At 50.9% G+C, this 15,763-nt stretch overlaps 1 pseudogene; it reads left to right on the top strand.

Moving 5' to 3' along the window:
- The window catches only part of LOC147666676 (uncharacterized), a 132,479-nt pseudogene that overhangs the window by 88,469 nt on the left and 28,247 nt on the right, over positions 1 to 15,763 (top strand).

Below are 15,763 nucleotides of genomic sequence, written 5' to 3' on the forward strand. Positions count from 1 at the left end.
CTCCGAGAGAAGAGAGCGCATACCCAGCGGTGCAGGTGAGTGTCTATCCGTCACCTAGACTCCGAGAGAAGAGAGCGCATACCCAACGGTGCAGGTGAGTGTCTATCCGTCACCTAGACTCCGAGAGAAGAGAGCGCATACCCAGCGGTGCAGGTGAGTGTCTATCCATCACCTAGACTCCGAGAGAAGAGAGCGCATACCCAGCGGTGCAGGTGAGTGTCTATCCGTCACCTAGACTCCGAGAGAAGAGAGCGCATACCCAGCGGTGCAGGTGAGTGTCTATCCTTCACCTAGACTCCGAGAGAAGAGAGCGCATACCCAGCGGTGCAGGTGAGTGTCTATCCGTCACCTAGACTCCGAGAGAAGAGAGCGCATACCCAGCGGTGCAGGTGAGTGTCTATCCATCACCTAGACTCCGAGAGAAGAGAGCGCATACCCAGCGGTGCAGGTGAGTGTCTATCCGTCACCTAGACTCCGAGAGAAGAGAGCGCATACCCAGCGGTGCAGGTGAGTGTCTATCCGTCACCTAGACTCCGAGAGAAGAGCGCATACCCAGCGGTGCAGGTGAGTGTCTATCCGTCACCTAGACTCCGAGAGAAGAGAGCGCATACCCAGCGGTGCAGGTGAGTGTCTATCCATCACCTAGACTCCGAGAGAAGAGAGCGCATACCCAGCGGTGCAGGTGAGTGTCTATCCGTCACCTAGACTCCGAGAGAAGAGAGCGCATACCCAGCGGTGCAGGTGAGTGTCTATCCGTCACCTAGACTCCGAGAGAAGAGAGCGCATACCCAGCGGTGCAGGTGAGTGTCTATCCGTCACCTAGACTCCGAGAGAAGAGAGCGCATACCCAGCGGTGCAGGTGAGTGTCTATCCGTCACCTAGACTCCGAGAGAAGAGAGCGCATACCCAGCGGTGCAGGTGAGTGTCTATCCGTCACCTAGACTCCGAGAGAAGAGAGCGCATACCCAGCGGTGCAGGTGAGTGTCTATCCGTCACCTAGACTCCGAGAGAAGAGAGCGCATACCCAGCGGTGCAGGTGAGTGTCTATCCGTCACCTAGACTCCGAGAGAAGAGAGCGCATACCCAGCGGTGCAGGTGAGTGTCTATCCGTCACCTAGACTCCGAGAGAAGAGAGCGCATACCCAGCGGTGCAGGTGAGTGTCTATCCATCACCTAGACTCCGAGAGAAGAGAGCGCATACCCAGCGGTGCAGGTGAGTGTCTATCCATCACCCAGACTCCGAGAGAAGAGAGCGCATACCCAGCGGTGCAGGTGAGTGTCTATCCATCACCTAGACTCCGAGAGAAGAGAGCGCATACCCAGCGGTGCAGGTGAGTGTCTATCCATCACCTAGACTCCGAGAGAAGAGAGCGCCTACCCAGCGGTGCAGGTGAGTGTCTATCCATCACCTAGACTCCGAGAGAAGAGAGCGCATACCCCGCGGTGCAGGTGAGTGTCTATCCGTCACCTAGACTCCGAGAGCAGAGAGCGCATACCCAGCGGTGCAGGTGAGTGTCTATCCATCACCTAGACTCTGAGAGCAGAGAGCGCATACCCAGCGGTGCAGGTGAGTGTCTATCCGTCACCTAGACTCCGAGAGAAGAGAGCGCATACCCAGCGGTGCAGGTGAGTGTCTATCCGTCACCTAGACTCCGAGAGAAGAGAGCGCATACCCAGCGGTGCAGGTGAGTGTCTATCCTTCACCTAGACTCCGAGAGAAGAGAGCGTATACCCAGCGGTGCAGGTGAGTGTCTATCCTTCACCTAGACTCCGAGAGAAGAGAGCGCATACCCAGCGGTGCAGGTGAGTGTCTATCCGTCACCTAGACTCCGAGAGAAGAGAGCGCATACCCAGCGGTGCAGGTGAGTGTCTATCCTTCACCTAGACTCCGAGAGAAGAGCGCGCATACCCCGCGGTGCAGGTGAGTGTCTATCCATCACCTAGACTCCGAGAGAAGAGCGCATACCCAGCGGTGCAGGTGAGTGTCTATCCTTCACCTAGACTCCGATAGAAGAGAGCGCATACCCAGCGGTGCAGGTGAGTGTCTATCCATCACCTAGACTCCGAGAGAAGAGCGCATACCCAGCGGTGCAGGTGAGTGTCTATCCTTCACCTAGACTCCGGGAGTAGAGAGCGCATACCCAGCGGTGCAGGTGAGTGTCTATCCGTCACCTAGACTCCGAGAGAAGAGAGCGTATACCCAGCGGTGCAGGTGAGTGTCTATCCGTCACCTAGACTCCGAGAGAAGAGAGCGCATACCCCGCGGTGCAGGTGAGTGTCTATCCATCACCTAGACTCTGAGAGAAGAGAGCGCATACCCAGCGGTGCAGGTGAGTGTCTATCCGTCACCTAGACTCCGAGAGAAGAGAGCGCCTACCCAGCGGTGCTGGTGAGTGTCTATCCGTCACCTAGACTCCGAGAGAAGAGAGCGCATACCCAGCGGTGCAGGTGAGTGTCTATCCATCACCTAGACTCCGAGAGAAGAGAGCGCATACCCAGCGGTGCAGGTGAGTGTCTATCCATCACCTAGACTCCGAGAGAAGAGAGCGCATACCCAGCGGTGCAGGTGAGTGTCTATCCTTCACCTAGACTCCGGGAGTAGAGAGCGCATACCCAGCGGTGCAGGTGAGTGTCTATCCATCACCTAGACTCCGAGAGAAGAGAGCGCATACCCCGCGGTGCAGGTGAGTGTCTATCCGTCACCTAGACTCCGAGAGAAGAGAGCGCATACCCAGCGGTGCAGGTGAGTGTCTATCCATCACCTAGACTCCGAGAGAAGAGAGCGCATACCCAGCGGTGCAGGTGAGTGTCTATCCGTCACCTAGACTCCGAGAGCAGAGAGCGCATACCCAGCGGTGCAGGTGAGTGTCTATCCATCACCTAGACTCCGAGAGAAGAGAGCGCATACCCCGCGGTGCAGGTGAGTGTCTATCCGTCACCTAGACTCCGAGAGCAGAGAGCGCATACCCAGCGGTGCAGGTGAGTGTCTATCCATCACCTAGACTCCGAGAGAAGAGAGCGCATACCCAGCGGTGCAGGTGAGTGTCTATCCATCACCTAGACTCCGAGAGAAGAGAGCGCATACCCAGCGGTGCAGGTGAGTGTCTATCCTTCACCTAGACTCCGAGAGAAGAGAGCGCATACCCAGCGGTGCAGGTGAGTGTCTATCCATCACCTAGACTCCGAGAGCAGAGAGCGCATACCCAGCGGTGCAGGTGAGTGTCTATCCATCACCTAGACTCCGAGAGAAGAGAGCGCATACCCAGCGGTGCAGGTGAGTGTCTATCCGTCACCTAGACTCCGAGAGAAGAGAGCGCATACCCAGCGGTGCAGGTGAGTGTCTATCCATCACCTAGACTCCGAGAGAAGAGAGCGCATACCCAGCGGTGCAGGTGAGTGTCTATCCATCACCTAGACTCCGAGAGCAGAGAGCGCATACCCAGCGGTGCAGGTGAGTGTCTATCCATCACCTAGACTCAGAGAGAAGAGAGCGCATACCCAGCGGTGCAGGTGAGTGTCTATCCGTCACCTAGACTCCGAGAGAAGAGAGCGCATACCCAGCGGTGCAGGTGAGTGTCTATCCATCACCTAGACTCCGAGAGCAGAGAGCGCATACCCAGCGGTGCAGGTGAGTGTCTATCCATCACCTAGACTCCGAGAGAAGAGAGCGCATACCCAGCGGTGCAGGAGAGTGTCTATCCATCACCTAGACTCCGAGAGAAGAGAGCTCATACCCAGCGGTACAGGTGAGTGTCTATCCGTCACCTAGACTCCGAGAGAAGAGAGCGCATACCCAGCGGTGCAGGTGAGTGTCTATCCGTCACCTAGACTCCGAGAGAAGAGGGCGCATACCCAGCGGTGCAGGTGAGTGTCTATCCGTCACCTAGACTCCGAGAGCAGAGAGCGCATACCCAGCGGTGCAGGTGAGTGTCTATCCATCACCTAGACTCCGAGAGAAGAGAGCGCATACCCAGCGGTGCAGGTGAGTGTCTATCCATCACCTAGACTCCGAGAGAAGAGAACGCATACCCAGCGGTGCAGGTGAGTGTCTATCCGTCACCTAGACTCCGAGAGCAGAGAGCGCATACCCAGCGGTGCAGGTGAGTGTCTATCCATCACCTAGACTCCGAGAGAAGAGAGCGCATACCCAGCGGTGCAGGTGAGTGTCTATCCATCACCTAGACTCTGAGAGCAGAGAGCGCATACCCAGCGGTGCAGGTGAGTGTCTATCCATCACCTAGACTCCGAGAGAAGAGCGCATACTCAGCGGTGCAGGTGAGTGTCTATCCATCACCTAGACTCCGAGAGAAGAGAACGCATACCCAGCGGTGCAGGTGAGTGTCTATCCGTCACCTAGACTCCGAGAGAAGAGAGCGCATACCCAGCGGTGCAGGTGAGTGTCTATCCATCACCTAGACTCCGAGAGAAGAGAGCGCATACTCAGCGGTGCAGGTGAGTGTCTATCCATCACCTAGACTCCGAGAGAAGAGAACGCATACCCAGCGGTGCAGGTGAGTGTCTATCCGTCACCTAGACTCCGAGAGCAGAGAGCGCATACCCAGCGGTGCAGGTGAGTGTCTATCCATCACCTAGACTCCGAGAGAAGAGAGCTCATACCCAGCGGTGCAGGTGAGTGTCTATCCATCACCTAGACTCCGAGAGAAGAGAGCGCATACCCAGCGGTGCAGGTGAGTGTCTATCCGTCACCTAGACTCCGAGAGAAGAGAGCGCATACCCAGCGGTGCAGGTGAGTGTCTATCCATCACCTAGACTCCGAGAGAAGAGAGCGCATACCCAGCGGTGCAGGTGAGTGCCTATCCGTCACCTAGACTTCGAGAGAAGAGAGCGCATACCCAGCGGTGCAGGTGAGTGAACTCGTCTGCATGGATGCTCCAAGTCAAACAGTATCAGAAGGCAATTAAAAGAGATTCAATCTTTCCACTCATATTGGTAATAGGGCAGGATTAGTATGCCCTGGAGTGTGTCTCATTCATAAACTTCGAATGGAAACTGTCCCTCCACCTGCTACAGCGCTGAAGGCCATCACCAGGGACTCAGTACATAATACCAGATGTCTACAAAACGTCCTAGGTCAAGAAATGGTGGGGAGAGATATGAGAAACATTAGCAATGAGGCTAACGTATGAAATAGATAAAATGAGAATATTGTATCAACAAATTGAACGTAACACATGGAACAACTTCAGCTTCGATACAGATTCTCATTTCTATTTCCGTCAATTGCACTAAAAGACTAAAGTAGAGACTTAATGTAGGAAACCCCAGTCTGTATTTGTCCTGGTACGAGTCACCTAATTTTCTTGTCATTGGCAAAAATTTAATCCAGGGTAAGTGGCAGTTTTATAGATGCCATTTAGGCTCTGCTGTACTGGATCAAGAACATTTTGTCTTTTATCCATCTCATGTTTTGTCATAGTCTGACCGGAATTACTCTGCCTTTAAAACTGATTGCTTACACATGAATATGGCGTGTATTGAAAGAAGACCTCTTATTATGGACTCTGAGCCATTTAAGTTCTGAATTGATCACTGACATTTTTTGATGTTTAAGAACTCTTTTATGTAAGACTAGCCTTCAGGCTACAAGGCCATTTTTCTGTGCGCAGTTTGAGTTACACTCAGTTGTATTCCTGGTTGGCGAATATTATATCTCGTCTTCGTCCTTACAATCAACTTACTCCTGCGTTGCTGGAATAGTTCAGTCTTTCTTAGACAAAGTCAAGAAGGCTTAAGTATAGATGGACCCAGAGGAACTAGAGGATCTTTATTGAAAGACCTTTTTAATTTGACAACATTGAATGAATTTCACCCAACAAGTTATTTTTGTTCTAGCGAAGGAATTACAGGTGAATGTTATTAAAATGGGTCCTGGCTCAACCATTTCTGGAGGACGCGTGGGTTGGGTACAGGAACAAAGTTTTCCCGGTTGGAATATTTACCTTCCGACTTAATCTCTGAACTGGAAGTCAAAAAGGCTCAGTGGGACAAGACTGCAGGCTGTACCTACAGAGAGCTTCACGGCAATGAATAGCTGCTGGACAAGGTTCTGGTGAAGCCGTTGCCTTTTGGCAGTAAATCTGAGACCCAGAGAAATTTGAATTCCGCACCCAGTGAAGCTCCCTTGCCTGCCGGATACTTTTGGCGCCTTTGCCCTGGGAAGATTTCTAAGTTCTGACTTAGTCACTTTTTTGGAGCTTGGATTCTTCCAGCGAGACAAGGATGCAGGCTCTAACCGAAAAGTGTTCCACAAGGCCAGATACCATCCCCAACAGACTCTGCTGAACTGGATTTGCTTCTGCAGAGGTTTTCCAAGTGGGAAAAACCTGCATCCTAAGGCCAGCTGGAATGCACTTTCGTCGAAACAGATTGACAGGTTGGTCCCAGCCCCACAGATGTCTTTAGATCCAAAAGGTTTCTGGGATCAAGTTTTCAGGATATGTTAGGTACACTTTTACAAAACCAAGGGTCCCAGGACAGACCTTGGGGTTCAAGACTCACTTCAGCAGAATCATCTAACCGCACGGACCAGGGCAGGTCCAGTTGGAACTGGTCAGCTGGGCAGTTGCAGTAAAGGCCTCTTGTAGCTTTTCATGTCCCTGTAGCTTGAACAGGAGGTCAGCTTCTTTGTCCTGGGTTCAAGGGGGACAGCAGGCTCAGTCTTCTAGGCTCTTCTCAGGTCCCAGACTGTAAGTTCAGTCCTCTTCTGGTTCTGATCTTCCATATGTCCAGTAGTGTTCTGAAAATAGGCATTTATACCCAGCACCAACCTGTTGGTTGGGGGTGGGATTGCTTCCCCACAGCAAGCAATCCCACAGTGCCTCTCTCTGCCTAAATGCAAGGGGACAAAACCTTTCTTCCCCTATGCAGAGCCTGTGTGCCCTCCCCAGAGGTGTGGGCAGGAAAATGAGCAATCCTTTCTCTGTGGTCCCTCTAACCCAGTTCTGGGGGTAACTGTTATCCCTTTGGAATTGGAGGCTGCCTGACTAAAGGAACACAGAAGTGCCATGCCAAGGTGTCAGCGGACCTTTGTCTGTGGTAGGGTAAGACTCTTGGAAGTGAACTTAGTTCCTGGACAAACCTCAGATAGTCATTCTGCCAAAGGAACAGAAACACCAACCCACACCCACACCCAAGACCGTTGTCCTGCTCAGGGAGAAAATGTCACACTTCATCAGGTTATTCAACTGCCAAGTGAAAGCTGGAATTCGTGCACATAGGCCTTCAGAGGCTTAAGGTGGTTAAAAGATAGCTTTCTAAAAGTACCCTTTCCTTATAATTGTTAAAAATTGATTCTACCATGAAATCAGATTTGAAATAACTACTAAAGTGCCTTTAAATTAGATTTCTAGCTGTTTCCTAACTGAAGTTAGCTTTATTAAATGTGATAATGTAATTCAGTGTCTTCCTGTGGGGCGTGGCCACGGAGGCCAAAATGGCGGACATGGATTAGATGAGGTCTGCGGCGCGATCCCATAATCAGCATTTTTATCCTCAACCCGACGGCCATCGACTCCTCTGATTGTCCGCAGAAGCTGTCATCGAAGCTGGGGAACCAGCTGCAGCATGAGCGGCCTCCGTGGGGCCCGCAGATAGGTAGCTCTCAACAGCAGCCCGCTCTGAAGCCACGTGGCCCATTGGTATCCGCGGAAACGCACAGCCTGGTTAGACTGTTGCCGGGCGGGGCTCTCTTCATCCCACCTCGCAACTCCCTGCTCTGCACTCTCCCCTTGTTCGTCCAGAGAAGAAAACTTGCTGTATATTGGTCAGGATCCCAAGGCCTCTGGAGCAGCGACTGCCACGGCCTGAGCCATTCGCCCCCTGTGGTAATTATCAACAAGTGGGGAACACCCCACATTGGCAGCATACATCTCTCTGGACTAGCAGGACCTTTCATCACGGCTCTGGGTGTGGGGCTAATGCAATTGTTTGATTCACCTGGTCTGCGCTTGGGTTGACAGTAGGTCTGGAGGCCAGTATTACGGGACAGCACAGACTGTAGGTCCTGCATGACTCATTCTGGCCAAACGGCCCACATTACATAGACTCCAAATGGAATCTCTGCTTACCTGATTTTTCTTCACTGGGGCCCCCTTCTGGTGCACACCATCTGCAGGGGTGTACTAGTGTCTTTTACTGACCACTGTGGACTACACAGATGGACCGCTCTAAGGTGCCTGACCGGTGCCTGACAGGGACCTGACTGCCCTCAATCAAATATTGCGGGAGCCGTAACCTGATGGCGCTGGCAGGAGGCCGCCGCTGTTTCTACCTTCCCTATAGGGCACAATACCAGACTGTTTCCATGACCTGTTGTGGCCTGTTTCTCCCCTGACACCATCTGCCGCTCTGGGCTTCTCTTGCTGTGGGGTGTCGCTCCCTGAGCTGGCACCCGCAAGCCAGCCGAAATCCGGAATACGCCACTGAACCCTTAAGCAAAGCTGAAACCACAGATGCAAAGATGTAACGCCTCCGATGCGGTGCCCAGCTCATACACTCATGACCACTGATGCCGCTGCTGGGTGTTCAGCAGCCTGCAGACTCCAATCTTGCCTCAGTTCTAGGTAAACTTGTTGTGGTGCTTGCAGGAATAGATCCCTGGAAAATAAAATAGATGCTCTAGCTATAGATCTCACACTACTGAGAGGTTATCATCGGAAACTCTACACAGCGCTCACTTAAAGGAACAATCACGGGCAACTATCCAACCTCAAACACAGCACATGCAGTCCCGCCTGCGTACACTATGCTAGGAGGTACGCACCCAATTGCAACATCTCATTCTGAGAAAGTATTTATGATACCTACTTGTGGTTCTAAAATAAACAACTATATATTTTTATGTACAAAACAATTGGCCTAGAGTTCAGTTCTCGAGTGTGTGAGACCATTTGCTGACTGAGTGTGTACATCAAATGCTTTACACTGTCCTCTGGTTCTGCCTCACTGCTCGACCAAGCTACCACTTTAGAAGTTATATGTAACTTTAGCCTCTGCCATACCTCTGGGGGCTGTGGACTCTGTGCACACTGCACCTTACTTTGGTCCAGTATATACAGAGCCACTTTCTTACAATGGGCGCCTTGCAGGTCATTTCTGGCAGGGACTCCTTTAAGAGACAACAATCTAAAGGCAGCTCTAAGCCACTTGCCCAGAATCTGCCTAATCCTACTAAAGGCAGCAACATGGCTATCACCAGCAGGGTTGTAGGGGTTTCACAAAAGGCTCTTTTAGGGGGGATAAGCTCTAAGGGCAGAGGCACCCCAGTAAGGAGGCTTACCCTATATCCCCCGACCACACAAGACCTGTCAGTGGAAGTTTGCAGCATTTTCTTCCCTGCAAGGAGATCACCCCTGACCAGTGACTCTTGCCCATACTGGAGCACGGTTACTGCCTAGAGCTCGTTGCCACCCCACCAAACATTCCTCCTCGCACCTACACCCTGAGACCGACACACCTTACACTGCTACACTAGGAGGTTCAGGCGCTCCTGTCCTAAGGAGCCATTGAGCTAGTGCCCATGACCAACAGGGCAAAGGCGCCTACTCCATATACTTCCCCATTCCCAAAAAGGACAGAACTCTCTGGCCAATCCTCGCCCTCCACCCTCTCCATAGATACATCCTGCCAGAATACTTTCACGTGTGCAAGGTGAGTTCATGGCCATTCTTGATCTGAAGGACGCCTACTTCCACATCTAGATTCATCCATCTCATCTTTGCCACCTCCACTTCACAGTAAGTGGCCAGCACTTCCAGTACTACCCTTCGGAGTCGCTACTGCCTGAGAGTCTTTACCAAACATTTAGCGTTAGTATGTGCTCACCTCCGAAGGAAGAGAAATCACATATTCCCCTACCTAGATGACTGGCTGATCAAGAACGCAAGCAGACAAAAATGCCTGACTCACACTCAGATCCCTCCTACGCAGTCTAGGTTTCATGGTGCATGCCAGCACCCTTCACTCTCTGCCGCGATGGAACAGCAAAAACCTTTTGCAAGGCGGTCGATATGCAGACCCAATTCTGCAGGTGACCATCACAATGAACACATCGCTAGCTAGCTTGGGGGCCCATCGCAGTAATATGAGAGTCCAATGTCTTTGTTCAATGTGTTTGGCCATCTCATTGCAGGCGTCTACACATCAACCACTTGGAACTGTTAGCCATTTATCTAGCACTCCAGCTTTTCTCCAACAGATCCAAGGCAAGGTAGTTGTGGTGCATACAGAATACTCAACTGTGTTCTACCTTCATAAACAAGGAGACACATTCGCACCTCAACTGTCATCCCTAGCACAACAGATGCCTTCCGGAGTGGAGAACAATTTTGCAGACCTGCTCAGGAGGACACGGCAACAAATCCACAAGAGGAAACTGCACCTGAAAGTCCTGCTTCATTACTTCCACAGGGGGAGCTCCCCAGACAAAGACCTTTTTACCTCCGCAGAAAACGTGTAATGCTAAAACTTCGCCAACAGGTTTCTAAACACCCAGTCCAAGGGCAGTGCTCTGTGGATGAACTGGTAACGGATCTTTGCCTACGCTTATCCTCATCTCCTCCTATTCCGTTTGCTGAGGAAGACAACCATGATTCTGAACCCTGCTAGAGATATCCATTGTTCCACCTGAGTAGCTCCTCAACAGGCCAAACCTACTTCCTCAAGACCAAGGCAAAGTCCGGTACCCAAACTCCAGGCGCCTCAATCTAGTGATTTGGCTCCTGAGGTACTAGAGTTCGGTTACCTTGGTCTGCTGTAGGAATGCATGAAAATTATAAGAGATGCTCGTAGGCCCACCACACACTTGCTACACTGCAAAGTGGAAGTGTTTTGGTCACTACTGTATACCAAACAACATCAATCTGTCAACCCCTCCAGTGACATTATTTGTAACTCCCTACATCTTCAAAGAACAGATTTGGGTTGCACATCCATCAGGCTACATCTATCTGCCATTGCTGATATATGCAGAACAGAAAGTATTCTTTCCTCTTCAAAATCCCGGCAATGAAAGCATTCATGGAGGGCCTTAAGTATGTAATTTCATTGCGGGTGCTCTCTTGTCCTGGTTTGGAACCGTAAAATTGTCCTTACTTAACTCCCAGGACTCCATTTCGAGCCACTGCATCCTTGCCCCCTTCAGTTCCTGTCCTGGAAGATTGCCTTCCTCATATCAATCGCGTCACTTAGGTGTGTCAGTGAGTTGCAGGCCCTCGTTCTTTAATAATATTTTTTCCAACTCCATAAAGACAAAGAGGTTCTTAGAAGCAATCGTTAGGTTTTGTCCAAAGTGCTCTTTCCTTTCCACCTTAATTCGTCTATATTATTTCCAGTGTTTTACCTCAACCTGACTCTATCGCTGAAAGGGCACTCCACACACTTGACGTTAAGCGTGCTCTTTTGTATTACACAGTCAGGACCAAATCGCTGCGTGTATGTTTTTGCCAGCCTGATAATTCCATCCCATGTCAAAGGCAGTAATTGCCAGGTGGGTTGTCAAATTCATCCAGACCTGCTATGCTGACACTAAAAGCGCCCTACCTTCCTGCCCCAGGCCACACTCCTCTCGCAAACAGGGAGCTACCATGGCGCTCTTGGGCAGTATACCCTTTGCTGATATTGTGGAGCTGCTCTGTGGTCCACTCCGCACACATTTACAAAACACTGTGGACGTTCAGGCAAAGTAGCAGGCTTGCGTTGGTCAAGCTGTCCTCAAGACATCGTTTCAGACCTTTGCACCAAGCTCTGTCTAGCCACCGCTTAAGGGTGTACTGCTGTACAGTCTTTGCGCAGCATGTGTTTCTACAGCCACTCATGCAATGAATAGAATATGTGCTTAGCCAGTAAGCATCTGTTCGATGCTTGTAGTGCTTTAGATTCACATGTGCCCACCCACCTTCCCGGAGGCCAGTGGGTGCTGCAGGTATCTTTTAATTTTAATGTCTTTCTTTTCTACTTGCATGGTCACTTAACTTCTATACGCACTACTCCATACATACTCTCACCTGCTGGGCTAAAAGTAAATTAACAATGGAGTTAGTGACATGTCGGTGAGTGGCGCATTTAGCGCCAGAGGAGTTACTGAAACCTCAGGACTCAAAAGCTTTCATCGAAGAAAAACAACTTGCAACATCTGACCCAAACACTAAATGGCAGGAGTATGTCCAGCATGGGAATCTACAGCACTACATGCCAAGGACAGGTGCTTACAGGTTACGTTGCATGTTTCTTTCAGTATGTTACCCATATTTAAAAATACAGATAGGAAACTTGATGGTTTTCTGTCCATATTTATGTATAAAAATGAGTTCAAACTGAAAATCGGGAGCCCTAGTTATAATTATAATACGCAGTGATTGGGTTTATGCCTCTCTGGGATATTCACATATACCGGTATTCTTTTTTATAATCAGCAGTTATTGGCATCATGACTCTGCAATATTCACACATGCAAACACGCACGCATACACACACACTTTGATCTGTTTTATAATCAGCAGTTAGTGGGTTTAAGACTGCAATATTCACACACACAAGCATACACACACACACTTAGCTCTGTTTTATATTCAGCAGTTAAGGGTGTTAATGACTGCGATATTCGCACATTGATTTGTTTTATAGTCTGCAGAATAGGGGTTTATGACTGTGATAGTCACCCACAAACACACACACTTTAATCTGTTTGATAATCATCAGTGATAAGCAGGAGTGCTCGTGTTTATGCGTCTGTGGGATGTTCGCCTACTTGTAGAACAATTGTGTAACCAGCACATAGAAGGGTTTCTGTCGCATGATGAGCAGTTGTGGTGTTCATGCTTAACTGGAATACTTGCCTACGCTTAGAACTGTTTTCTCATTTCAGAGCTTGTAGTCGACAGTGGAGGTGCACCGGCTGGTGTTAATGCTGATGAAGAGACGCAGGCCAATGCTGTCCAGGCCTACCGAAGACGAGAACGCTGGAGCAGTCCTTCAGGTGCCGACATTGTGCTATTTAGAATTGATTCAATAATCTGTGCAGAAGACAATTTAGAAGTCTTTTAAATCTTGTATAGTGAGCGAGAGCCAAGGTGTTCAATTGGACTACCCTTTTTAGCTCATACTTTTTTAAGGTGACTGGTTCTGATTCTCACACTTCAGCCTTTAGGAACGACCCGCTTGTTAGTACCAGTGCTACAATATATGAGAGGTTTAGTTAAGTGACAGAGGAGCTAGGGGCCAGTTTATAATTCCAACAGATAGCAGGTAGGTTTACAATTGGAGACATGTTCCAGTCTCCTGGATGTGGCATCAGTGGTTTGTGCAGATGTGTTGTGTGTGCACCCTGATAGTTCAGAGCGCTGCAATATGAAAGCAATTGGTGGATAATGTTTCTGTTTAAAAGCAGGCTTTACAACTCTTTATAATCTGCCTAGGTGCTTAGGGGCTGTACTAGATCGAGGAGTCCAATGTTGGTCTGCCTAGGCCAGACCTAACCCAAATTTGAAAATCCTAATGAGGATATTAGGGAAATCTGGCATGGGTTCAGCCCTCGCGGATCAGTGCTGCTCACCCCTCCTTCAGCTATAGGTGAAGGTCGCTGCTACAAAGAAGCAGTTGACGCGTTCTAGTTCGAAGAGATGATTTCCTGCTTTCTCCATCCTCACATGGATACTTCTGCAGTGTGGTAAATATTTGATTTACCGTCTTAATTTCTATTTTTTTTTTTTTAACATCATTTTTATTGCATCACCAATATGAATGTACAGACACTACAATTATCAGTTAGAATACAGCCTGTACAGACTCAGTACGACCCAGTCGATCTCCATCCGGGGGGTCACCTCAGCCGTGTTGCGGGTGACCTCATCCCTGCCCATTTCTCGTAGCTCCTTACAATGTCCGATCGCTTTCTTAGGCAAATAACCCTGGGTTGCTTTTGTGGTTTTCACCCCTCCCCCTCCCCAAATTTCGGTACCCCAACATCCCTCCAAAACAGCCCCCTACCCACCCTCCCCCGTGGTCGCTCTGCGCTGGACTAACAGTGTAAAAGTGTCCGGTGTGATGCAGGAGGAAGTAATCTTTCACTAAGGTGTGTTCTCCTGTGTAGTGACGGGGTCCGCCCCGCCCAGTTCGCTCTCGCCATCCTGCCCCTCATCGTCCACATCCCGGAGCGCCTGCACCATCACTTCCCATGCAGTCGCCCTTTCCAGAGCTTTCTCGTCATTCAACCTCCAGGCCATCTGGTACCGTAAGGTACTTTCACACGCGGCCCATCTCAGGCATTCCCCATACCATCTTTTATACGTGGGCCCCACTTTGGACTTCCAGTTCCTTGTGATCTCCCTCTTGGCCAGAATAAGCCCCAAGTCTATAAATGTACTAGTCATCTTGTTCCTAGGCGTGTGCGGGAACCAATGAAGAACACCAACCGCTTTGGTAAACTGGATATCCCTATCCGTCGCGACGTTAAGGGCCCGCCCAACTTCCTGCCAATAGTCTCCCAGAGAGGGGCAATCCCACAGCATATGGCACAAATCCGCCCCAATTGCATTACATCTGGGGCAAGCAGCGTCGGTCGCCCCAAAATACTGTTGGATTTTCCCGGGGGTGAGGTATGCCCTGTGGACGATATAGAAATGAATCAATTGAAACCTGGCGTTTCTCGAGCTCTTCCGTGCCCGCCTTAGCAACTGGCCCCAGGTCGTGTCTGGAATCTCCACCTGAAGGTCCAGCTCCCACTTGGCCTTCAGGGCTGCCAAAGGCTGCAAGGCCTCCCGCTGCATCCTAGCGTATAGGCACGTGACAGCCTTAAAGGTTCCCGCCGCCATCATGGTGTACTGGCAGGCCATCGAGGTGCCCGGTTCCTGCAGCCCTTCCCCCCAGTGAGCTTGCATGGCGCCTGTGACTGCTGCGTGCAGCAAGTAGTCGCCCCTCGGAAGGTCAAATCGCTCCTGCAGGCCCTGGAACGGCTGCAACACCCCATCTTCGTAAAGGTCACCCAGCATTTGTATTCCCGCCTCCTCCCATCCTATTAAGCGCGACCAGTCGCCTCCATGTGGGAGGGCGGTGACCATCCCCAGCGGAATTTCGGGGGCATACATAAAGCGGACCCCCGCCCGCTTACGGGCCCGGTCCCAGCAAAGCCGGAACGTCTGCTCCTCGACCGTCAGGTCTCCCACCCGGAGCCTCTGGTGCAGCGTAATATACGCCAGAACATGTCGCGGGGTACCTTCCACTCTCGCGTCTTCGGGGCCTCTATACACCCTCGCCACCTCCTGAGTAAAGGTTTGCAGTTGCGCGGCTAAGTAGTATCCTTCAAAATCCGGCACCGCCATCCCTCCATCATCTTTGGGGCGCAACAGGGTGTCGAGCGCTATGCGCCTCCTTCCCGTGCCCCACAAAAAGGCTATGACCAATGACCTTAGGCGTCTGAAAACAGAGCTCGGGACCCATACCGGGAGCGTCCTAAAATAGTACAAAAGCCTGGGCAGGGCTATCATCTTAAGCAGGGAGATTCTACCCGCCAGGGACAACGGCAGAGTTGCCCAGAAGTCCATGGACCCCCGCAGAGCGTTGATGCAGCGAGTAATATTGCCATCCAGTAGGTCGGACGGGGTGTGGTATACATAGACCCCCAAATAATGCAGGCAGCGCGGTTCCCACCGGAGTTCCTGAGCAGTGAGTGGGCACGGTTCACCCGGCCTCAGGGGGAACAGACAGGACTTAGGCCAGTTGACCCTCAGGCCCGACAACCGGACGAACT

The sequence above is a fragment of the Lissotriton vulgaris genome, unplaced genomic scaffold (genome assembly GCF_964263255.1).
Source record: "Lissotriton vulgaris unplaced genomic scaffold, aLisVul1.2 SCAFFOLD_1845, whole genome shotgun sequence".
NCBI classification, from domain to species: Eukaryota; Metazoa; Chordata; class Amphibia; order Caudata; family Salamandridae; genus Lissotriton; species Lissotriton vulgaris.